Raw genomic sequence first — 25,426 nt, 5'->3', positions numbered from 1 at the left:
GATGGTGTAATAGGGAAATTAGGAAGAGGGTAAGGGTTTAAGGAGAAAGATAATGAATCCAGTTTTGGACATGCTGAGTTTAAGATGGCTAAATGATATCCATCCATCTTGAGATGTCCAATAGGCAGTTGGAGATTCAAGATCAACAGTCCAAGGAGACGTTAGGGCTAGAATAGTAGATCTGAGTGTTATTTGCATACAGATAATAATTGAAACTGTAGGAGCTAATGAGATCACCAAGTGAAATAAGTATAAAAGAAAAAGAGAAGAGGGCCCAGGGCAGAGCCTTGGGACACCCCCACAGTTTATAGATGTGACTTGGATGAAGATCTAGCAAAGGAGAGAGAGAAGGGCTAGGCAGCCAGATAGGAGAGGAACTAGGAGAGAGAAGAGAATACCAAGGAGAAGAGGATGATTGATACTCTCAAAGGCTACAGAGAGGTCAAAAGGGATCAGGACTGAGAAAAGACCACTAGATTTCGCAGTCATCAGGTGACTAGTAACTTTGGAGAGGGCAGTTTTGGTTGAATGATGAGGTTGGAAGCCAGATTGCCAAGAAGTAAGAAGAGAGTGAGAAAAATCAACATCTGTATTGCTCTGATGGCAGTTCCCATTGGCATAGGGACTGGACCTGTGATTTTGTTGGCATAGGGTCCTCTCTGATTAGAAAACATCTCTCTACCAATGCAGGTCAGCACCATCTCTGCAAACTAAAATCTTAGAGTTGCCTGCTCTGGAAATTAGAGGCCCCTATCCTGGGTCTATGTGCATACACCAAGTTTAGTCCTAGTGAGAGGCTGGCCCCTAAAGAGAGGGGCCAGCCACTTATTAGAAATCTCTGGCTCTTAGTCAAGAGCCCCAGGGAAAATAACTTCAAATTTTGATTTATCTCATGCTTAGTGCTTCTTTGAAGCAGGGAAATACTCTTGGTGCTATATATATATAATTTCCTCTACACAAAAGAAATGTTAAAAAAAATAAAGACTCACAAGTGAGCATTAACAAAACTTAAAAATAAAACAGTAACTTGCAACTACTGTTATACTCTCATGGGAAAGGATGACAGTATACTTAGCACATAAAAATGTTAAACCTTTATTAGGAATACCGAGCTAGCATTTTCACCTTTGACTTGACTTGGCACTCTTCTTCCTAAGGTCCGTGTCTTCTAACAATCTAGGCTAGAGTTTGGGCTCTTGAATGGTCAACTTTTCCAATGCAGAAATCCCTCCTGCTGCTACTGAGTTCTAGCTGAAAAGCCCAAAAGCAACTGACTTCTCACAGCCATCAGGTTACCTCTGAGACTAGAAACACCTTTTCAGGATCAATATTTAGTCACTTATACTCCAGAAAGAAATGGAGAAGCAGCAAGGCCATGGAGCTACAGTCTTAAGCTCACATATGTTGGCTGCCATATGCAGTAATTTTGTATTTTCTGCCAGTGTCTGGAATGGCCCTGTCCTTAGAGGACTGCCCCCTTCCTCACCCTTACAGTAAAAGTATACAAGAGCCTTGATTTTGATGGATAGGAAGAAAGAGAGCACCAGAAAGTAAGATAACACTCCTCAACTATCAAGGGAATGGGTAGCTTCCACATCTCAGTGGCTAATCCTCTATGAAGCAGCCACCTCCTTACTGCTGCCACAAGGACCAAGACACCCCTAGGGCCTTCTGTGCTACTCATCTCAAAGCTTCAGTTTCTTCAGTACTGAGTCAGCACATATGTTTACCCTAATGGATCAACACAGATGTGTGACTGAAAGGACCCCTATTCCAGGCATGCTCTGTGGGACTTACTATAACTAGAGTAGATGAGGAAGAGGTGGGAGGTAACAGAATCCCCTGATTATATAAATTACATATAAATCAGATAACAAGCATTTATTAAATACTTACTGTAGGTGACATTATGGGCCATGCTAGGCTTTGGAGATGTAATGAAAAAAAATAACAAAATAGTCCTTGCCCTCAAGGAATTTACACTTTAATGGTGGAGACAACCTAACACAAAAAATGAATACAAAGTAAATGGAAGCTAGTAGCCACAGGAGTTACAGGTATTCAACACTATCAGATGTTGCAGAGAGGACAAGAAGAATGAGGATTGAGAAAAGGGCACTATATTTGATAATTCAAAAATCTTTGGTAGCTTTGGAGAGAGCATTTTCTATTGAATAGTAAAGTGAGAAACTAGATTGGAGAAGATTTAAAAAAGAGTGAGAGAACAGGAAGTGTTGATAGATTTTTCGAGGAATTGAAGTTAGCTAGCAAATTTGTAAAGATCCCAGTCAATATGGCTTCTTTTTTAAAAATTTATTTTATTTTTAATTTGATATAAAACAAATATAGAATAATATAGAATAATAAAAAAGATGGTTGCATATAAAACTGTAAATCTATTATGTACAACTTGCTATTCCTTTTAAATATATAATAAAGTTATCATGTAAATTTCTTTTTTCACCTTTTTTTCTCTTCCCACTTTAGAGATGGCTACCATTAGGCGCAAATATGTGTGTATACACACACACATACACACCTATGTAAAATTATTCTATATATACTTCTATTTAACAGTTCTTTCTCTGGATGCAGATAGCATCTTCATATGCCCTTTGTAGTTGATTTGGGTATTACAATAGTCAAAATGACTTATTCACTCAAAATTGTTCTTAAAACAATATTGCTATTACAAAATGCAGCATTCTTATGGTCCTGCTCATTTCACTCTTCATTATTTTGTGCAAGTCTATCTATGTTTTTCTGAGATCATTGAGTTCATCATTTCTTTTAGCACAGTAGTATTTTATCACAATCACATACCATAACTTGTTGAAACATTCTAGACTGGAGGCAAGGTTTGGGGTAGAGAGGAAGGTCATGAACCCCAAACTGGACTCATTGATAAGAAAGGAAGGATGTCCTAGGAGTGTGTTTACAATAGCTACCAGAATCTGTTTTTGAGTGATAAACTTTGATTTGATGAACCTCAGAGATGAGAAGCTGCTGAATGATGTCATTAGAGGCTGTATCTGAAAGTGACAGTTGGAAACAAATCAACAAAGTCAAGTTAGCAAGCATTTATTAAACACCTACTATGCACCAGGCATTGTACTATATACTAGAAGCAAGTGACATTCTCAATCCTCCACCATGAGCAGGAGTCAGAAGTCAGAATGAGTATGTAGCCAGTATTGGAAAGAGTGTCTAGGGATGCAGGTTGTCAGGAAGGAGCCACTCACTCTCAGTGAGTGCCAAAAAGTAGAGGGAGCAAGAGAGGAAGAGGTATAAGATATGAAGAAATTTGTTAATCATGCAACAGGCATTACAGAGGGCACAGTGAAAGAGAATGGCAGATCAGAAATGGTATTTTTGGCAAGTAGGGATAAAGTGGATGGGAGGGATGAATCAGATGGCTGGAAACAGTTATTTTCCCCCTGGCAGTAATGGAAGTCTTTTATGGAATAGCTAGGAGTATGCAACCACTGGACAACAATTCTAGGGAAAGTAACAGCAAAGTATACTGATGAAGGAAGTTTATAAGAAGGTTAAAGATTGACCTAGATTTTGGCATAATGTTGAACTTCTTGAGCTGTCTGAGCTGTCTAGTGGCTCTTTTTTGTCATCACTGTCCCCATCCAATAACACCCCCTTCCTTGGAACAAATAAATACAGCAAAGCAAAATAAAACAGTTGTCCATGTCTGAAAATAGATGCTATTTTTATCTATTGGCCACTACTCTCTGACAAGAGGTCAGAGGAATGGTCAGTGAAGTGTGATTGGATGCTGCCTTGATCAGAGTTCTGAAGGCTTTCAGTGTTTTTCTATGTATTTGTGGGATTATTATACAAATTATTCCCCTTGTTGCCACTTCCCAGTTAAGAAGCACCTATTTTCTTTCTAGTTCTTTGCTGTTCCTTTATTTGATGTCTATGGCAAGAAGAGAGCTACACAAAATTCACTCAGTAGATGAAATGTGGAACAGAATTTGATACTATCAAGACCATAGAAGCCACTCTTGTCCTTTGGCTCTGTTTGAACCTGCCATCTACAAAAACAAAACAACAACCTAATTACATGATAATTATGCTGGCTCTCCAGAAACATTGTGTCTGGTTTGATAGTTTCCAGCATCTCTGGACTTAACATTACTTTTTTTGTTATACATGCTTATAATTATTAGCAACTGGACCAAGGCTATTTGAATCCTGTTCTTTGTGGCTGATTCCTAAGTATTCACTTTATTCCCATATTGGGCAAGAGATGGATCTAGTCAAGCTTCCATCAGGTTCTGATTTCCTGTGCTTAACACACACACACACACACACACACACACACACACACACAGAATGTGAGAGTAGGAAGGGAACTTAGAAAGCACATCTGGTTCAACTGCCTTATTTTATAGATGAGACCTAGACAGGCTGTCCATGTTCACATAGGTGGTCAGTGGCAGAATCAATATTAGAGCACTGTTCCTCTGCATTAACATGCAGACAAAATTTCTGCTTTTTATACAAAGCAAAGAAAAGGGGGCTGAAGTACTAGGTATAATAGATTTCATGGAGTTGTACTAGAAAAGTTCTCCAGGAAAGGCCTTGTCTGGCTCAAATTTTCCTTATAGAACAGCAGCTCTCAAACTGGCTAGAATGCTATACGCTATCTAGACAAATTTAAATTATTTAGATTCTAGATTGTTTAATGGATTTATTTCTACTCTAAATTGCTGACCTAGAATTTTTTTGGTCTGTCTGCTTGTTTGATCTTATTATATCCCTATTCCAAAAGCTGAATTGGTCAGGGAAATAATTGTGATGCAGTTGAAAGTTCTGTGGTTCTGGAGATGAGAGGTTGTGGGTTCAGATTCTCCCTCTGACTTTTAAGTGTGACCTAGAGCAAATCATTCTGCCTCACTGGGCCTTAGCTTCATTTTCTCTAAAATTAAGTGGTGGTGATGGAGATGGACCAGATGGCTTGTAAGGTCTCTCCTAGCTCTAAACTGACTCCCCTAATATCTGCTAAAAGAATTCATATGACAGAAGGTTGAAGCTCATTGTCTTCTTTCTCAGACTGTCCCATTTACACTGTATGTTGTTGACCTGTCTTCTCCTCTGTTGGAATGTGAATTTCTTGAAAGTGGGACTTTTTTTGAGGCTGATTTCCATATCTCACCCAGGCTGGAAGTACAGCAGCCCCTGAGAGACAGCTAAGTAGTTTAATGGATAGAACATCTGGCCTGGAGACAGGAAGACTGGAATTCAAATCTGGATTCAGATAACTTACTAGCTGAGGGATCCTAGGCAACTATTGTTTGCCTCAACTTTATCAACTGTAAAATGAAGATAATAACAGAGTTGTTGTGAGGTTCAAATGAGACATTATTTGTAAAGCACTTAGTGCAGTGCCTGGCATACAGTAGTTACTTCATAAATGCTTTCTCCTTTCCTCCCTCTGGCTGCTCTTCTTTCATCTTTATGGGTGGCTACCCCTACTGACTGACCTAGAAGTTTTGAGCTGCTCTGATTCTGATCTGGGTTACTTCTTCCCTCCCTAGAGAGCTTGTGGCTAGTAACTGACATCTGATTGCCTTTAACCCTACTGCTTCTCATAAATCCAAAGCACAAGTGGTCCACCAGCCTCAGCCACTCCAGGAGCTGGGGATTCTATAAACCCCAGTCACTATACCCAAGTTGATTTTGCTTTTCTTTGTATATCCAATACTAGTACAGTGCCTGTCACATAGTAAGGGCTTAATAAATGCTTGATGATGTTGATGAAAACTAAAAATGTATTTTTAGGTGAACTGTGGATTTCTGTTACCCACTCTCTCCCTGGATATTTGGGAGGTGACCAGAGGGAGAAATCAATTCCATTTACCTTTTTAAAGTGCTGTTTTTATGGACTATGAAGAAAAGACATCATAAATGATTTTTGCTTTGGGAAAGAAAAAAGAAAACCACCAAACACCCCTAAAGCCTCATTGACGACATAATGATCTGACTGGCTTAGAGAGCTCATCTTTTTGGCTAGGAGAGCCTGGTTCTACAGTCTGATTTTGGGCAAGTTAGTAGTGTTTGGGAAGGGGTGTGTGCCTCCTTTCCATATTGAGTAACCCCAGGCATTCTGCCAATGACCAGTCAAAGACAGGACTTGTGACCTCAGCAAATAGAAATGTGAAGTCATACCACAAGAATCCTGAGATCAAGTTGCTTGGAGGTTTTACTTGTCATCCTGGTACCCACCAAAGGAATTGGGACAAGCTGAGAAAGATGTGTGAATGCTCAGTCTCTACCCCCCACTTGTATTTATCCATTGTTTTTGGTAACCTACGTCATATAAAGAGTGTTGCTGGAGAGTTATGTTTAGATAGGACTTGGTTTCTCCAAAGTTCTCCCATGGTTTTTTCCTCACTTTCAAAGTCCCCTTATTTCTGGTGCATTGGGTCTCCTCCCATTCTCCTGACTGATTCACTGCTAGGTTTTGAATTGTGGCTTCTGGCTGCTTATCTGCTTTTGATCCATTTCTCTAGCTTTACTTCCATAAATTCCCTGAGTCCATCTCATCCCTCTGCTTTGCTCCTACATGTCATCTCCTTGGATTGACATCTGTCTTTGAACCACTCTTACCCATAGCAATCTATGACAATAAACCCAGCCTTCTGATCAACCTGTCCTCACTGGCGTCCTGGATACTCTGCTTTGAGGAATCATGGCCCTCATTAATTGTTTTTCATAGTTCTTGGTTGCATTATTTTTTTATCGAGGCCTAGTTTTCTAGTTAAAGGCTAAAACAGACTTCAACCTCTATCTACTCTTCCCACTTTCCTCACTCCTTGGGTGACTTTCTGGCTAAACACTGATGGAAGCCCCAGAAATATTCAAATACAGATATTTAAACTAGTCTTAGTTCTTTTTCCAGGTATGTCCTCAGGCTCACTGCCCAGAATGTATCCAATGTTGGACTTTCTTTCTGGAGCCTCCCTGGCTTTCCTGGAGGTTATGGTCAGCATTTTGAAGGGACTTGAACTAGAATCATATAGCAGGGAGGACTCTGTAAGTTCTGCCTGTTCCCTCTACAATGCCACTTTCTTTTGTCTGGAAGCCAACACACCTTGAAATGAAATCCCAGGGTAGTTTCATTCCCACAGTGGCATGAAACTGGTCATGAAATATCAACCTAACCACATAGCTGCCCCAGTAGCATTAGACCATGGGCTCTTCATCTCTTTTTTGTCACGGACCCCTTTGGAAGTTTGGTGAAGACTTTGGACCCTTTCTCAGAATAATATTTTAAGAAATCACAATTGAAGGAAAGGATCAATTTTAATTAGAGGCTTGTGAAAATGAAGACAATTTCTCCCACCCAAGGTTATGAACCACTTGAATTCAATCCCTAGAACTCTGTGGATCCTACATTAATCACCCCTACATTAGACACAGTTTTATAACTCAGTGGTTATAAAGTCATTCAAAGATTAACCAAGGGTTGATAAAATTAACCAAAAAATGACATAGGCTCTAGCTGGCTCAGAGTTTCTTTGCCTGGAGATATTTCTCTTTCTAGCAGGTGTAATCTACTATAACCCAGTGGGTGAATGGGTTACATTCTTGGCTCAGTGCCACAGAAAATGTTGTAATAATCACAGTCTCTGTATTGGAGACAATGGACTTGATTTGGGGGACTTGTGCAGTTTACTTTCTGAACTACATTTCTCAAAAGGCTCTGAGGGTATTGTGTAGGTGAATTCTGAAGTAATTTCTTCAGAGACCCATGTGAGATGTAGTGACATCTCTAGATGCAAGATTTTGAAAATGAAGGATAGGAACCCCGGGCCGGGGCTCACCAGGCCTGGCCTTTGTGTGGCTGGCTCCGAGCCGCCAGCCTAGCCGGCACAAAGACGCCGGCTTGGTCCCAGCCTGGCCCCTGCCTTTCCCGCCCGCTCCCTCGAGGTCCTCGGCCCTCCTGACCCAGGGGGCAGAGGCAACCTCCTCGGACCGGCCCTTTCCTGGCTAATCCCCCTATTTCTTTTTTTCTTTTCCTACTTGCGTGTATATTTTTGTCATCTCGTCACCCTTTGCCATACCTCTTTATTGCCCCCCTCCCCTTATAATATACGTGCGTGTAGCCCATCTACCCCAGCCCGGAAGGCCCCTCCTCCTAGCGGAGGCTCTAGGCAGCTCCAGTTTCAAATGGATCCCCAGGGCCGCCTCCCTGGCAGAACCAGCTTCTCGTGGTGGAGGAGGAAACGTACTTTGAGTAATGGAAAATCTCTTCTACCAGCCATTGTAACTCCATCCAGAGCTGCTGGGGACATCTTAAATCTCTAGTGCAAAGTGTTTACTCTTATTCCTTCAAACATTTATTGAATGCTTACTATGTACAAAGAGCTGTGGAGAACACATAGATGGATCAGGCAAATCTCTGAACCTTACATGAAGAACTGGCCACAACTTTTTCAAAATGCAAATGACAGACACGTTTTTTAAATGCCTAGTTAATTTTGTTCTCTTCCTCTGAAGGACACAATGTTTGCAAGAGGAATAAAGAGAAAATGTTTTGATGGTGTGGAAGACATTGAAGGAACCCTGGCTGGTTTTAAGTCTGTTCCCTCGTATAATCTTCAGTGGCAATCACTTTTAGATATGTCTCTGGTAAAGCTTCAGTTGTGCCACATGCTTGTTGAATCTCATCTGTGTCAATAGGGTTGTATTGCAAATACTGTAAGGCAAATACAAGAAGAAATGATCCAGGGTGGAACTTGGCAAGCAATAAATGCTCAGAACACAGGACAGGCTTCTCTTGATTGCCTAGTATCATCAGATATCCTTTGTTGTTCAACAAAAGAACAGGGTGAAGGGAAACTTGTTCCAGATTATAGTAGTTTCTCAAAAGACTTTGAAGATGTACAGTCCCAACATATTATTTCTGACCTGTCCACGGTTACATCAGTACAAGCTCCAAGAAGCCCTCAAAGTAATGTTTGGGAAATGGAGAACCTTCAAGAAAATAGGGAAAACTTTCAGAAGTCACTGGATCAAATATTTCAAACTTTGGAGAACAAAAATCCTAATTCTGTAGAAGACTTATTTTCAGCTGTTGACAATTCTTACTATGATATTGATACAGTATTAACAGGAATGATGAGCAACACAAAAAAGGGACATTGTGATGTGCTTGAGAGCTTTTCATCTCAAACAACCACAAATTCTAACTCAAATTGTAAATCTGATATAAATGAGCTTGACCATCTTGTGGAAATCCTTGCTGAATCTTGAAATGGTTAAAATAAAAAGCATGATTCTTTAAAGAAGTTGAGAACGTTTGAAAAAAACAAGCCTTCAAATAGTTTACTATCAAATGTATGTGTAATCTACATAAAAGCTAAAAAGCACTTCATTTTGTGAAATAGTGTTATCTTTAAAGCTAAGATGCCTTTGACAATTTTGGTTTGTTCTCTGAAATTTAAACATATACTCTTAGTGAATAGTTGCAGGGTATGAAACTTCCAAGCTTAGGCTTAATGTACTTACTTTTTCTTCCTCAAGGCCCAGGGAGAGACTGCTACAATGGGTTGTTGACTTTTCATTTAACCTGTTTTTCAGGGCCTGTACTTAAAAACTCCTGATTCCTTTACCTTTCCCCTTTCTTTTTCAGCTACAGTCTCCAGTCTTCAACTTTATTAGTCTAGCTAGATTTTTTTTATCAGTTTTGTATGTTTTGGGCAATGTTTTGCCTCTTAAATTTTTTTTTTAATTTTTTATACTTTTATCAGTGTTTAGATTTTCCAGCTATTTTCCTAAAAGTGTATTTTTACTATAAATGTCCTTTCTGCTGCTACTTCAGTAACTTTGTCATAGCATAAACACTTGGAATTGGTGTTTTTCTGTTAAAATTTTAAAAGGGTTTTCATTTTTCAGAATGAACTATATATTATATAGTTCAGTAAACTGTAAATATACAACATGCTTTAATATGTAAGAGCTGTTTTCATAATCGTGTAGTTCTTTATTAAAGTTGAGAAACTTGTATTGCTTTTTATACTTGAGCATTTTTAGAAGGAAAAAAATGCCAATTGTAGATACCGTTCTATTAAAGCCATGTTTCATGTTAATTCTGAATATAAATTATTTAGGGTTTTATTTATGTGTATTTATATGTGAATGTCATCACAGTGAATTATTTATCATTGAAATCTAGGGTCAAATCTGTTTATGTGGGAAAACTCTTGCATTAATTACTACTAAGTAAAGTGTTATTGGGGCCTTTGAATCTCTTTTTATTGTTTTCTTTTGTTTATCTAAATTAGTATGTTTTACTCTGGTGTGAGTTTTCTGTATGGCTGTTCTTCCTCTGAAATGTGTTGCTTAGGTCTTTTATCTACTTTAAATAAGAAATACATTTGTTGCAGAGTGTATTTAATATGTTGAGGTATCCATTTAGGAAAGGGTAGCTTAAATATTACTGTTAGAATGAGAAAAGTCCAATTTTACTGTATTAAGCTATGCCTGGAATTTTGTTTTATCAGACTGTAGTCTGCTTAAAATAAAAAAAAAAGTTGTATACTAAAAAAACAAAAGCAAAAACAAAAGAAAACGAAGGATAGAAAAATGATGATCATGGAGGATATCTCTCTCCATGCATTGCCTGACTCTATACCTGGTGAAGAAATATCCCACTTTTTTTTAAACAGAGAAGTCAGTAGGAATGAGTCAAGTCCTGTCTAACTCAGAGATAAAAAGCAGGGAACTCATGTGTGTCTTGTCCTTAAAGGATTCTGGGAGTTATAGTCAGGGGCAGAGTTTCTATGACATGAATTTCCGCTACACCAGATTTGATAAGTGTAATCAGAATAATTTGTAGTGACTTGTTACAGTATCACCAAATTATGTCTTGTACATAAATTTTTTTTGGAGGGGGGAGGGTAGGGCTATTGGGGTTAAATGACATACCCAAGGTCACATGGCTAGTAAATGTGTCAAGTGTCTGAGGCCAAATTTGAACTTGGGTCCTCCTGACTCCAGGGCCAGTGCTCTATTCACTGCACCACCTAGCTGTCCCTGTCTTGTACATAATTGATGCTAAATGGTTACCAAGTTGAATTAATTGCTTTAAGTTCAGTTTTAGAACTAACTATTGTAAATAGCCCTCCCTCTGCTCCTTTCTCCTTCCTATTTTTATTTCTCTCCAGTGTACCTTTTTATCTCCATTTTTTTTGCCTCCATCTTTGGGCTAATGCCCACTCATAACCTGTATTCTGTTATCATCCTGGGTGAGGGACACAGGAGGAGCACCTTGCTCAAGAGAGTCCCTACCTATCAGCATCCTCTCAGTTTTGCTATGGGTCCTCTTTTTTCTTATATCCAGTCTCTTTTGTGTTTGCATGCTGATCTTCGACAACCTGTCTACCTGTATTTCTTATACAGTCTCTCAGTATGTTAGTATCAATCTTAAGTTGTCTGAGTTGGCAGGGATCTTAATCTACTTTGACATTGGACAAGTAATTTCACCTCTCTGGATCTTAGTTTTCTCAGGGGTTCTTAATGTGGGGGTCCATTTTTTATAAAAGTGTAACAATAGTTATATAATAACATCAGTTTCTTTTGCAGTTCTCTGTATTTTATCCTGTGCATTTAAAAACATGATTCTGAGAAATAGTCAATAGGCTTCACCAGATTGCTAAACAAGTCTATGATGCAAAAAAAAAAATAGGTTAAGAATCCCTTGACTAGATGATCTCTTAGATCCCTTCCAACTATCAAACTTACTCCATCGGACTTTCTACCTTCACTTCCTTCCTTCTCCATCTCATGCTTCCTACCAATGCCAGCATAAACTTGAGTATATGTGATCATACCAATCTTTGCACAAAAATCTTTCATGTTCCACTCTTCTCTCCCCCACTGCACTGATAAATTTCAACCTTCTTCATTTCAATCTTGTTTCATATTTTCACATTCAGACATCCTGTGTTCCAGCCAACTTGTCCACTTCTGAATTTATCATGTGCTTTTCTGACCCTAAACCTTGCTCATGCTATTATTTTTCATAGAATAAAAAATGATCAATACCTCTCTCCTCCTCTTCACTTGTCAGATTACTACAGTCTTTTAAAGTCCTGCTTTCTGGATACTTAAGTCTGCCTCCCTTTCTCACCTTTGAACCTTTCCTTCCTTTGAACTGCCCAACTTGCTCTACTTTTGAAGTTCTGAAGTATATGCTCAGAAACTTTTTTCTATCTAAAATATTCAGCATAATCCACGTCCTAGAGTCTGGACCCAGTTTACTTAACCTGAACATCACAACCCTAGTTTCTGCTCTAAATTATATAACATTCAAAACTACTCCTATCTTGGCTGACACCCACAATTGTCATCCTTTCCCTTCCAGAACATTGATCAATTCTGTTAACCTACCCTGGTCTTAATCTTGGTTCCTCCTAGTCTGCCTCCTTGACACAAATCATGTTTTGGTATTTTCTAGCTTGCCTTATCATGCCTTAGTTCATATCTTGTTTTATTTAGTCATTATCCCTGCTCAAGTTCAAGTTCCAGAGTTGAGTGGGACTGGAACATGCCCTGAATCCATTGCCCTTCTTGGTATACGGTCGGAGCCAGTGCCTGATTATCTCAGCTCCTATTTACACTTTGGGTCTTCCATGCTACTGATGGGTGTTTTCAGTTGTAGCTGTTGTAGTAAGATCAATTCTGTACTACTCTTTAACTTCACAGACTTCAAATTAATTCATGTAGATGTAGATCCCCATATTGATCAAATACTTTTGTGCCTGTGGATGGGAGGACAAAATGATCAAAGGATTTAGATATGAAAGTAACCTAAGAAATCAAGGTCCCTTGACCTCTTATTTTATAGGAGAGGAAACAGACCCAAAGAAGAACCCTATGGTTGCACACATATTGTGTAGCAAAGATTAATACCAACATGTTCTGAGTTTGAATTCAATTGTCTTTGCCCATACCAGTTGATTAGTTATTCCTTCCCTTAGGTTATGTGACCATAGAAACTTTTCATAGTTACCTTGCCACATTGAACACCATGGGCAGTTCGTTTTCCATTCTGTTCGCTCTTTACTGCCCACTTTTTGTACACCGGATCATGTCATAGAGCCATGGCACCATCTAGTACCATGCCAGCAAAACTGCATGCAGGGAACCTACAGTTTTAACTACTGAAAGAGAGAGAGAGAAAGAGAGAGAGAGAGAGAGAGAGAGAGAGAGAGAGACAGATTTAGGTTTATTCTGACAGCTAAGAAAGCAAGAGATAATAGAAGATTTACATTTTTGTCACTAATTCCTTTTATGAGTGCCTTCGGTGTGACACCCCCTCTTTTTTCAGAACCTTTATCTTCTGTTTTTAATCAAACTTTCTTTTGGATACATTTGTAATTTCTTGAATTTCAAGCTCTTCTGCTTTCCACCTGTTGGAAGTTTTGAAGACTTCCATCTAAATTTCTTCCATTTAATTAAATCTATAAGTTTTAACTTTCAATTTTACAGTGATAGTTTAAAAGGATGCCCATAATGTAGTTGGTGGTCAATTACTTCAGTGATATTTCTCAGATCTAATAAAATAATAATAATCATAACCCTTTGAATATGTTTCCAAAGATATATATCTGATTTTATCCTTAAAAAAACTCTGTAACATATAATATAATTATATATATAATATAAACATTATAATAATATAATTATTATTATTCCCATTTTACAAATGGTAAATGGAGGATCATGGGCTTTATCTGACTAATCCAGGTCAAATGATTAGCAAGTGGTATACCCAGAACTTGAAACAGGATTTTCTGATTGTCTAGTGTGCCTTCCATAGAATTCCTCTTTGAATATCCTCTGTTCTGAAAAAAAAAGAAAAGAGAGTGGGGAGGAAAAAAAGAAGCACCTTCTCTGCCTTCAAGGAGCTTACCATCCCATAGTTGATTGGTTACTAGTTGTAACATCTAGGGTTGGCAAAGTGATGCATTTCTAAAATTGTGTAACTGAATTAACAACAAGTACAGTTATAATCCTGAAATCTAAGTACAAATTTACTTACTAATCCTATGCAAGAAGAAACCTGTCCATGGAAAATACACTGTATCTGTGAGTTAAGCTTCATTTAATAATACCACCCTGATTTCCTATCCACACTTGATAATTAAGATACTATTGTAGAAGAATTTTTCTTTCCCTTACTAAGCTTAAACTGGGAAGTCAGGATAAACATGATTGGAAAAAATGGAAGAAAATTTCACAACAATATATAAGTTAAATGGAAATGAATAGAATACAAATGATGCCTAGTAAAACTTTGGTCATATGGAACTGTCAGGAAGTAAGCTTTTTCTGGGTAGGCAAATAATCCAGATAGTTGAGAGTTTATCTCTATACAAAGTAAAACTATTTAAAATTTTTGAAAACTTATTTAGGATAGAATTCTGCCTCCTCCAAATTTTTCTTAATTCCTAGACTTCCTAAACAAAGTATCATCTAAATTCTACTTAAACTTTCCTTCATGACTTAGCTTCATTATGAACATTGGTCAGTCACTGAACAATGCTTCAGAGGTTAAGATGAGAAACAATTAACAGAACTGACACTCAAACATGGCAATTAAGAGATCCCTGATACCTTTGGAGAGGGCAGTTTCCATTGAACAATGAAGCTGGAAGCCAGATTGCAAAGGATTGAGGAATGCATGAGAGGAGAGGAAGTGGTGGCAACAAATGCCGGCAGTGACTACACTGTGCTGTAATGCAGTGATGCCCTCAGGGACTATAGAGTTGCAAAGGACAGTTTTCATGATCTCAGACTGCTGTACTCTTAAATTCCTGTGTCTGATTTTCATGCTTTTGGTTTTTCCTCCCTTGCTGTTTGTTATTGATGTTTTTATTTCAGTATACCCTTCCCTTTTCCAAGTTACTCTCTGTAATCCATTTGAGGACTTAGAAGAGATCATTTAGTTTGATGGATTTACCTGTGTAGTAAGAGTAAATAGTGTATGATTCAAGACCCTAACAACTTTCTTTATGAGTAGAATATATGGACTAGAGTTTAGAGACTTTCTGGCATCAATGTTGGTTGTTAAGCATGGTTGACTTATTTCCTTTATCTCAGTTGTGTTTTGAAGGGTTGTAGTTGCTGGATAGCTGAATTCCATTTGGGTGAGATTTGGCCTTTTTCACAGGGATATTAGACTGGTAGATCAGAGTAATTCCATGCATGCACTGTACCTAGATAACAGGAAAAAAAGAAGAAAAAACATTTGACAAGATGTCTCATGCTGTACTTGTGGACAAGATGAATTGATGTAGGCAAGATGACAATCCAGTTAAGCAGATTTGGAACAAGTTGAATGACTAGATAAAAATATTAATTCATCTATGCTAACTTGGAAAGAGATCTCTAATGGCACACCCTAGGGAGCATTACTGGATGCTGTGCTGGTTGATGACATGCTGATCCAGTTTGCAACTAACACAGAGCTGAGAGGAATAGATAATATGTTGGATGACAGGATTTCAAAATATCTTGATGGGCTATAGTGATTAGACAAATTTAATAAAGTAGGGATAAATGTAAAGCCCCACATTTCCATTTCAAAAACTGGCTACACAAACAAAAAATAGCATATGTGAGCACCCTGATAATAGCAGAAAAGATTTGGGGTTTTAATGGATTATAATACATCTCAATGAGAGACAGTAGTAACTCATAATAACCAAAAAAGTTAATGTGATAATCAGTTGTGCTAATAAAGGCATAGGGTCCAGAATGTGGGAAGGGGCTAAGTCTGTTATGACATACCTTGGCAAGACTACATCTATAATATTATCCAGCTCTGGGCACCATATTTTAGGAAGGATGTGGATAATATGATATAATGCAGAGAAGGACAACCAAAATGGTGGAGTAACTAGAAACTTTACCATACAAGTATCATTTGAAAGATCTCAGATTGTTTGATATCAAGAAGAAAAGATGTAGTAGGACTGTGATGGCTGTTTTTGTGTATTTAAAATGTTGTGACATGGAAGACATGTTTTTGGCTTCAGAGGATTGAACTAGCAACAATGGATGGAATTACAGGGAGAATATTCTGCTCAATTTAGGACAAACTTTCCTAATAATTAGAGTTATCCAAAAGTAGAATGAATATCTTTGACAGACAGTATGTTTCCCATCTCTTGAGATCTTTAAATGAAGACGATCAAAGAAGTCAAATTCTCTCCTAGTAAGCAGCAAGCCGTGTCCAAAATTAATGTAACCATAACTAGATTAACATGTAATTGGGAAATGTGTAACAAAATAAGTAAAAATAGAATACAACATAGATAATGCTAATTTATGTTTTTTTTAATATCACTATATGGTTCACAAGAGGCTGCTTCTATTTGAATTTGACATACTGGATTAGATGATATTTTTAGGGATTGTGAAGTGATTCCTTTTGAAGAATTGTTAGACCAGGAATTACCTTTACACTCTGGAATTCTGTGCTTCTCTGACTGTATTGAGCTTAAGGAGTTGGCATATGTTGGGTGAAAGAGTGCTTCGAGATGAAACAATGTTTACTTGTTTGAAAATTATCTTTTTTTCTTTTCATAAAATTTTCATAAAATTCTTTTCTTAAAATTTATAGCTCATTCTCCAATTGATAAATGGTCAAAAGATATGAACAGGCAATTTTCAGAAGAAGAAATCAAAGCTATCGATAGTCATGTGAAAAAATTCTCTAAATCACTAGTAATTAAAGAAATGCAAATCAAAACCATTCTGAAGTGTGATTTCACACCTATCATACTGACTAACATGACAGAAAAGAAAAATGACAAATGATAGGATGTGGAAAAATAGGTAAACTAATACACTATTGGTAGAACTCTGAACTGGTCTAGTCATTTTGGAGAGCAATTTGAAACTATGCCCAAAGAGCTATAAAATGATGCATACTATTTGACCCAGCAATACTGCTACTAGATTTGTATCCCAAAGAGATCAAAGAAAAAGGAAAAGGACCCATATGTACAAGAATATTTATAGTAGCTCCTTTGCAGTTGGTAAAGAATTGGAAATTGAGGGGATGCATATCGTTGGGGAATGACTGAATTAGTTCTGGCATATGATCATTAAAATATACTATTGTGCTATAAAAAATAATGAAAGAGGTGCAGCTGGGTGGTGAAGTGAATAGAGCACTGGCCCTGGAATCAAAAGGACCTGAGTTCAATCCAATATCAGACACTCAACACACTTAGGAGCTGTGTGACCTTGGGCAAGTCATTTAACCCCAATTGCCTTGCCTTCCCGCCTCAAAAAAAAAAAAAAAAAAGAAAGCATGAAAGAGATGACTTTAGGAAAATCTGGGTAGACTTACATGAGCTGACGCAAAGTAAAATAAGCATAATCAGGAGAACACTGTACACAGTAATAGTAATATTGACAATCAGCAGTGAAAGTCTTAGCTACCATGACCGATATAATGATCCACAACAATTCCAAAGGACTCATGATGAAAAGTGCTATCCACCCTCAGAGAGAGAGAACTGATGAACTCTGAGTGCAGATTAAAGGATATTTTTTTAACTTAATTTCTTTTTCTTCCTTTTTTCTTCTTTTTGCAACATGGTCAATATGAAAATGTTTTTATAAGACTTCATCTGTATGATAGGTTTTATATTTCTTGCTTTCTCAATAAGCAAAAGAGACATGGAGGGAAGAAGAGAGTTTAAAAGTGAAAATAAAAATAAAAGCTATATGTATATAGTGACAAAATTTTATATCATTTAAGAGCATTTAGAACTCCACATTAAAACAAAAGCACTCTCTGCTTCCTGGGAACAAGGTGTAGCTATAATAAAAAAATAAATATATCTTAATTTGACATTTTTCTAAAAAAAGTTATAGTTCAACTGTCTTGATTCATATTTCATATATGTGTGTGTGTGTGTGTGTGTGTGTGACCTTAGGCAAGTCACTTGACATCTCTGGCCTTTAGTTTCCTCCCATGGAAAATTAGAGGTTGGATCAGATGATCTCTAAGGCTTCTTCCTGCTCTAAATTTATGATCCTGTAATCCTATGATGTCATGTATAGCATGTGTAGCATCCAGTTCTTAGTGAGCAATTAGGAAGAATTTAGCCATGATCATCCTCATTCTATGATGAATGCCCATGGCATCATTCTAACATTCTCTTTAGTTAATCGTTTGGCATGTCCCAAAAACAATTCTGTATTTATCTGTGTCTATATATACACATACATACACAGTTTACATATATACTATATATGCATATATATTTATAAATATTGTATGAAGATAATCTTTTGTGTGAGTCACTAAATAGCATTCCAAATAGATTAATTTAGACGAAATTGCTGACGCCTCAACTAACCTTTAGAAACTTCTATGACCTAGCTTCATTTTATCTCATTCTTCTTCCAACTAACTCTTTTGTTTTGGTCAGGCCAGACTGCTTCCTTCTCAAACACCATGAGATCTTTAAATGAAGACTAGATCAGAGGAGTCAAATTACTACAAATTACTTACAACCCCAGAAATATTGATCACTTTGTATTCTTCTGGCCTGCCTTTGTCCTTTTTTTGCTTCCATTCTGCCTATCGTATGATTGGACCATGTTGAAGTCCAACCTCCATGGAATCTTCTCATATGACTCCAGCTGTATTGATCTCTGTTCTCTAGCTCTGTTTGTACTCAGAATCTGCCACACAGTTAGCATTTTGTAATATACTGTGCCATTACCCCAACTGGAATTTTTATATGATCAGCAGCTTTGTCTTACCCTTTTTTTCTGCCTGCTACCTTACCCTTTGTTCCTAACAAAACCAAACAGTGAATACTCAATAAATTTTTTATCAGTTGATCGCATCATCATGCAAATTGAACTTAGAATGCAAGTTGCAATTGAAATTTATTATTTTTTGAGTAAATGTTTTTGGTGATTTAAAATGCCATTTCCTATTAAAAATCTAAATGTCAGAAGAATGGTTGAGTGTTTAAAAAAACCATTGCTGAGTCACAATATTATTCATTACTAATGAAAAAAATAAGACAAAGCCTAGAAATTGTCTCATCTGGCAAATGCTTGATTTCCCTGCCAAGTGCTGGGACATGGCAGCCAAGGGCAACACTGGTTTAGAGTACAAGTTCATTTGCAAAATATTATGTAGAAGATGATAGATTATGAGCAACATTGCCTCATAAAACAATGAAAAGTAATGAAAAGAAAGCCTGGTGTGAGAGTCAACTAAGTCAGATTATCCCAAGAGCATACAGTATAGAGAAGAACTAGAATTAGAGCCTCAAATTGCTGTAAAATGGAACAGATTGCCAACATTCCTATTGTGAGGTCTTCTCATTCTTGATGAAAATAAAACCAACACTGAAGTGGTTTCTAGTACTTCAGTACCCTGTGTGCAATGTGCAGAGGTGATGATGGTGTATGATTAGATGAGGTCAATAAAAGCAGCTAAACAGCCTATGTTGTAAGTGACATGAATTTGAAGGTTCTCAAGAATTGATTTTTTTTCAAGATATTACAAGAGAGGAAGATACCAAAAAGAAAGGGAAAGAAATAATTAACATAATTATTATGAAAAAGATAACTAATGATTCATATATCTACTTTCTCAGCTCTTGTAGAATATGAGAATATTTAGGCATATAATGAGGAAAATATGAAACAGGAACTAACTGGCTTTCACATGCAATTTTCGACATCAGGAATCTTCACAGTCACATAATTAACTACACATTTAAGAGAAAACAAGAAATACCTCATTGTGTCCTTTGTTTGTGGACTTAAAACCCCACTAGCACATTTCATTTAATCAATAAGCATTTGAATGGAACAAAAGACAGTTTCAAGGGCTCTCTTGTAACCAACCAAGTGTCTCCCAAATATATATTAAAGTCATACAAATTTCCTTGACAGATGAACCTAAAATGATAACCATTTAGAATTTCTCTGATTATTAATATCTACTGAGGCATAAAACAATGAGATTTATACCCACCAAAGTTATTTGGCACAGAAGAATACTTCGAATAGAGACCAAATAGAAAGATAAATTCCATAAGAGTATAAGGTCCTCTAAATCTTTCTATCTGTGATTGACATTTTGGAGATTTTATGTCCTAGAATACTACTCTCTTCAGTTAGTTCTAGAATTACTTGAAAGAGATCAGATAATAATCCGAAGAGGAAAAACTAAGTGGATGAAGAATGCCTTTTCCCCCCCAGATGATAACCTGCAGTTGAATGCACAGCTGACTGAATAAGTCCATTAATATACACAAACACTACATATATATACACATATATATATACACACACATATACACACATAACATACACACATATATACATAATACACATATCTACATGTATATGTATATAAATACATACACATATATGCACATGCATATAAAATATATATGCACATATGTGTACTCACACATATATGCGTATGTATTTCTATTTATCTATCTGATAGGAACAGAAGATCAACAGTATTCTGGGTCCAGAATTGAACATAAGCAGAATACCAGGCCAGATTACATTTGGGAGATCATTTAACACTTTCTGTGATCCCATGTTGCTCTCCAGCGCCAAAACCCACATTATAAAATATTCTTATTGTTGCAGAGTGAAGTGAGCAGACCTAGGAGAAAAACTTAAACAGTAATACCATAATCGAAAGAAAGGAAATATTTATAGACTTATGAACTCTAATTGATGCAATGATCAACCAGAGCTTCAGAAAACTGGCAGTGATGGGAGAGCAGTCAGGCAGCTCAGTGGATAGAACACTGGGTCTGCAGTCAAGAAAACCTAAATTCAGATCTGGCCTCAGACACTTACTAGCAGTATGACCTCGCCCAAGTCACTTAAATTCTGTTTGCCTCAGTTTCTTCAATTGTAAAGTGGGGATAACAATATCTATTTCCCAGGGTTGTTATGAGGAAAAATAAGACAATATTTGTAAAGCGCTCAGCACAGTGTCTGGAACACAGTATGAAATGCTAGCTATTGTTTTTGTTATCATGTATCGTACTTCCTCCTGGCATATGGATTATAGACTCAAAGCACACAAAGAGATGTATATCTTTTAAATTTGGTGACTGTATGGATTGTCTTGTTTGATTATATATTTAATACAAGGACTTTTTTCTCTTTATTTGGAGGGGCTGGCGATAGTATTGCCAAAAGGAGAGTCATTAAAGCCTTTTTAAGATGCACAGAAGAGGCAAAAAAAGGAAGTTAGGAGGTCAACATAAATAAGACAGTTTTAAAAGTAGCAAGTTGGATTTTGTAGGTATTAGAGATTTGCAGTTTCATCTTTGTTTTATTTTTCTTTCTGTTTAACTTTGCATATGACAATTTCATTTTTTGAGGGGGTGTTTGTGAAGTTAAAAATTTTAAAAATTAAAGAACCTTTTCCTAGTTGTGCTATAATGTTATATAAACCATTGAGCCACCTCAGTCTTCAAAGAATCAAAATTATGGGTCACCTGCTGGGGAATGGAGAGATGAATAATGGGGATGAATAAATTATAGCAGGTTATGGACAATGATTTATGTTCAAGAAGTGGCATAAAAAAGGACCAATGTCGTTTGGATAAGGAGATGCAGTGTGAGAATGAAGAATTGTAGCAGAATGACCAAAATGCCTCACTGGTCCCCATGAATGTGAAAAGATTTTGAGTTCAGCCTCCTTCCTTTTGGATAGACTTTCTATGGTAGATTTATTTAGAGACACGGACAAGAATGGAATAGAATGAGAAGACACACATATATTGTGATCTGTGCTGGTAGAAGGGAAAACTCATATCAATGAGCTCATGGATCAATCTAAATATTTGGTTGCTGTTTAGCAAAGCAGCTGTTGTGTATTAGTTACCATTTCCTTATTGTAAAATATTGAGACTGTCACTATGGACAATGCTTTACTTATATATTTAATAATTCCTCAACTATTTAATGAGGCAGCATGTTGCAGTGGAATTAGAACCCAACTTAGAGTATAGAGATTTGGATGTGAATACTAGCATTGATGCTTAGGTCATCTGGATCAGCTCACACTTCCCCTCTCTGGACTTTACTTTTCTCATCTCTAAGAGGTTAGCTGAGATCTCTAATCACCTTTCTAGATCCAGTAATCCATGACTATGGTTCTATTGGGAGCTTTGGGGTTAAGTTTCTAAAGTTGTCATCAGTTCATCAACCAACAAATACAATCTCTATGGTCCCTTCTAGCTTTTAAATTCTGTGATTCTATTTATTGAAGATTTACTATGTGCTTTATCATGTACCAGGAACCATGGGGAATAACAGAGAACTAAGAGATAGAATTTTTGACCTTAACAGAGGGTGATTTCTTAAAGAGAAATGTATTTTCAAAGAGTGATTCATTTAATCATCTGGTTTGTTTTCAATGGTTTTGATTTTATTTAAAACAAGTAGAAGAGTAAGGGGAAACAGTTCATGATGACACTATGAAATAGGAGCCCGTTGGGCAGAGACTCTACTATCAGTAGAGAGAATTAGGAGAGGCTTCTTGGAGGAGGTGATATTTGAGCTTACCTTAAAAAGAAGAGATGTGGAGGGAGTATGTATTTGTTTTTTCTCAATTCTGTGTCTCTACACGGGCTGTCCCTCATACCTGGCATTCCCTTCCTTCTCACTTCCATCTCTTAATTTCTCTCATTTCTTCAAGATTTGGTTCATGTTCTGTCTTCTGCAGGAGACCTTTCACGGTCCTCTTGCTTTTGGTGCTTTGTCTCTGAGATTACCTTTCCTCCATCTATTCTTTATACATCTTGCATATGCCTAGTTACTTATGTCTTCTCCCCGTTAGGATGTAAGCTTCTTGACAATAGAAATGTTTTGCCTTTTTTTGTATTATGTAGTACTATGACCTGTGGTCCATCTGTCTTTAGGAAGATATCCAAAATACCCAGTTTTAGGAAATAAATAATTAACGAATAGAATCCTGAATATATTGTTAAGGAGATGTTATGAATATCATCAGAAACTTTCATTCTTTTCCAAACAATGGTTGTGGCAATATCTTTCCAGCACATCCTTCTACCAATGATCCCTGCTGGAGATTTGGAGGCATATCCATTAGAATGAGTTGCTTGGTGTCTGGGAATGACTCATTCCTATTCTCCCTGGAAGATGAATGTTAGATCTTGTGAAAAATCAATAAAACATATTAGCCTGTTGTATTGTGCTGCAAAGTTTTGGGAACTAGAAAAAGTAACATGTGGACAGCTTCCATATGTCATGAATTCCCCATCTCTAGCATTTTCAAATAGAGATTGGATACCAATTGACTGAACGTGATGTAGAAGAGATTCCTGCTTTAGTTATGGGTTGGACAAAGGCAAGCAGCATAGTGTTGTGGAAAGATCTCTGGCTTTGGAATGAGGAGAAGTCTGGCTTCAAGTCCCAACATTGACATCCTAGCTCTGTGACCATGGGAAAGTTGCTCTCTGAGCCTCATCTGTAGAATGGAATGGTATCACCTATAGGAATGCTGCCCTCTAAGGCTGTAATGTAAAGGGAGATGCAAACATTTAAGCACCATGGTGTTGTGTGGTGTGGTGTGGTTTGTGTGTGTGTGTGTGTGTGTGTGTGTGTATGAAAGGTTGGAGTGAGATTCAGACTTGTGATTTCATTGGTACAGGGAACTGAAACTACCTTTACCAATGCAGGTCACCAAATTTTCTATTACTTATTGTCTTAGAAAGTTGTTTAGGGCACTGGGAGTTTAAACAATATGACGGAGGCCATATAGCCAATGTGGGTAAGAGATGAGATTCAAACCCAGGTTTCCTGGACTCTAAAGCCACACTGCCTCCCAAAGCAGTCATCCATGTATAGATGACTTCTGAGGCCACTTCCAACTCCAATAGGTAGGTAGAGAGGATGGCAGATTTCTATGTTAGGGAAACAAAGTATAGAGAGAACTTAGGGATAGTTGCCTTCCTTAGATCCTGCTAGAAGTCTTCTTCTTTCTTCCTTTGATTTCCAAACAAGGTGGAAGCATAAACAAAGTCAAATCAAGTCAGCAAGAATTTATTTACCTTACTATGTGCTAGACACTGTTCTAAGTACTGGGGATACAAAAAAGCAAAAACATTGCCTGCTCTCAAGAAATTTATAATCTAATGGAGAAGACAACATGCAAACAACTATGTATACACAAGATATTGGTGTAATCTCAGAAGGAAGGCACTGGAATCAAGAAGGACCAGAAGAGCCTTTTTGCAGAAGGTAGGACTTTAGCTAAAACTTGAAGGAAGCTGGACACCTATTTTTCCAGTGAGAAGACATTTGCCCTGAGGAACAGAACTATTGGCAGCTATGTCCCATCACCACCAAAGGCAAATTCATTTGGAATCCATGGCAACATATTGTTTATCCAGAAACCTTTACATTTTCAGAAAAAGCTGAAAGTAATAATTGAAAAAGATATCATTCATTCTCTTATTTTTCAAAAGCAAGGGGGCTGAGGGAATTTTAGGGAAGCAAAACAACTTTCCTGTTCCAATGACCTGTGAGTGAGATAGTTGATTTATTTATAGTGGGCTAGCAAGGGAAATTCCCCTACTAAAATATAGAAGGTTTGGTTTCCTAGCTGTCAGCCTTCAATCATTCCAAAGCCTTCAGTTTTCTAAAATTATTTCTTTCTAGGTGTGTTTCTGGGGCTTTGTATTATTATTTGCTAAATACATTAAAGTCCTGAGACAGTTAGCCCTTTGGCTTAGAAACCCTTCCTATTTTCCACTTAAACACCATATAAATTCAGTCCTTTACTCCTTGGAGAAAGGAATATGCTCAAGCCCCATCTAGAGAATGGAGGCCAAGTCTTGCCCAGTTGGGAACCTCTGAGATGCTGAATTTGTAAGGGGTGTCACTGCCAGAGATGTGGTGCTGACTTTCAGCAGATTTTACTTAGTATTATAAAAGGAAGCTCTTTAAGAAATGACATTGCAATGAGTTCAGGTATCTCTGACTCCACACTAAATTTCTCTGGGGACACTCTTGGCCTGTGCTGAGAATAACCCAGCTGGGGAAGTTCCCAACTTAAAGTGAGTGAAAATGAAGGAAAGGTGTTGGATAAGCCTCATGCTTGACATCCTCCATATAGGGAAACTTTTGTTCTGCCCTTTCTCTTTTAGTGTATTTGGGGAAAATGGAGGTCGTAAAGCAACTACCCTGTTCCTTTCTAGGGCAGAATGTGCAAATAAATAAGGTGAGAACTGAGTAATTTCTTCCTGAATAGTATTATCAAGGGCAATAGGCCAGCAGTTGACACCCCTTCCAGATAAAGGGTTGGGAAAAAAAAGCTTATATGTAGTATTTCTCCTCCTTCCTTGGA

General features: G+C 37.4%; 1 protein-coding gene and 1 pseudogene across 1 annotated transcript in view; both read left to right on the top strand.

Annotated features, from left to right (window-relative positions):
* The window catches only part of THSD4 (thrombospondin type 1 domain containing 4), a 927,982-nt gene that overhangs the window by 200,255 nt on the left and 702,301 nt on the right, over positions 1-25,426 (top strand). The gene's annotated exons all lie outside the window — the stretch shown is intronic.
* LOC138168519 (cell division cycle-associated protein 4-like) lies at positions 8,480-10,495 on the top strand (annotated as a pseudogene).

Source organism: Petaurus breviceps, unplaced genomic scaffold, assembly GCF_028583685.1.
Source record: "Petaurus breviceps papuanus isolate PSGF00001 unplaced genomic scaffold, PetGlider_PUasm1.0 37, whole genome shotgun sequence".
NCBI classification, from domain to species: domain Eukaryota; kingdom Metazoa; phylum Chordata; class Mammalia; order Diprotodontia; family Petauridae; genus Petaurus; species Petaurus breviceps.
Note: the sequence above shows the minus strand (reverse complement) of the source record. Positions and strands in the feature narration are given on the sequence as shown.